This window comes from Perkinsus marinus (genome assembly GCF_000006405.1).
Source record: "Perkinsus marinus ATCC 50983 genomic scaffold scf_1104296966424, whole genome shotgun sequence".
Classification (NCBI taxonomy): Eukaryota; Perkinsozoa; order Perkinsida; family Perkinsidae; genus Perkinsus; species Perkinsus marinus.
The window spans coordinates 1-1,030 of NW_003203904.1; the positions used below are offsets into that span (position 1 = coordinate 1).

Here is a 1,030-nt window from a genome sequence, read left to right on the forward strand (position 1 = left end):
TGGATAGAATGTCTGCCTACGGAGCAGATGGTCGTAGGTTCGAATCCTGCATCGGGTATACATTAATCTCACTTCCTCTTCATCCATCCTACTTCAATAAAATCGGGCATTCGATGTGAAGCTCCAACTAGTTCACACAAGATGCTGAAGGCAAGCACATGAGATAGTGGTGCGCACCAACGGCTGTACCTGAGCAATCCGAATTCCGCTCACGTATCCTGAATCGGCCACTCGATGTGAAGCTCCAACTAGTTTACACAAGACGCTGAAGGCAAGCACATGAGATAGTGGTGCGCACTAACGGCTGTATCTGAGCAATCCGAATTCCGCTCACGTATCCTGACGGATTGACCAATTACCGAAGAGTATTCAACTTAAATATCAATCAAAGTTGCTAGCTTCATCGCCCGATTAGTTCAGCTGGATAGAATGTCTGCCTACGGAGCAGATGGTCGTAGGTTCGAATCCTGCATCGGGTATACATCAATCTCACTTCCTCCTTCCATCCTACGTCAACGAAATCGGGCATTCGATGTGAAGCTCCCCCTACTTTGCACAAGACGCTGAAGGCAAGCACGTGAGATAGTGGTGCGCACCAACGGCTGTACCTGAGCAATCCGAATTCCGCTCACGCATCCTGAATCAGCCACTCGATGTGAAGCTCCAACTAGTTTACACAAGATGCTGAAGGCAAGCACATGAGATAGTGGTGCGCACCAACGGCTGTACCTGAGGAATCCGAATTCCGCTCACGTATCCTGACGGATTGACCAATTACCGCCTAAACCATTTCGGGAGAGTATTCAACTTGAATATCAATCAAAGTTGCTAGCTTCATCGCCCGATTAGTTCAGCTGGATAGAATGTCTGCCTACGGAGCAGATGGTCGTAGGTTCGAATCCTGCATCGGGTATACATTAATCTCACTTCCTTTTCATCCATCCTACTTCAATAAAATCGGGCATTTGATGTGAAGCTCCAACTAGTTTACACAAGATGCTGAACGCAAGCACATGAGATAGTGGTGCGC

At 47.8% G+C, this 1,030-nt stretch overlaps 2 non-coding genes across 2 annotated transcripts; both read left to right on the forward strand.

Moving 5' to 3' along the window:
- The first annotated feature begins 405 nt into the window (after window positions 1-405).
- Pmar_PMAR003843 lies at window positions 406-479 on the forward strand. Its single transcript has one exon. It is a non-coding gene; the product is annotated as a tRNA-Arg (tRNA).
- A 360-nt stretch (window positions 480-839) lies between these two features.
- Pmar_PMAR003844 lies at window positions 840-913 on the forward strand. The gene has a single exon. It is a non-coding gene; the product is annotated as a tRNA-Arg (tRNA).
- Window positions 914-1,030: the final 117 nt, after the last annotated feature.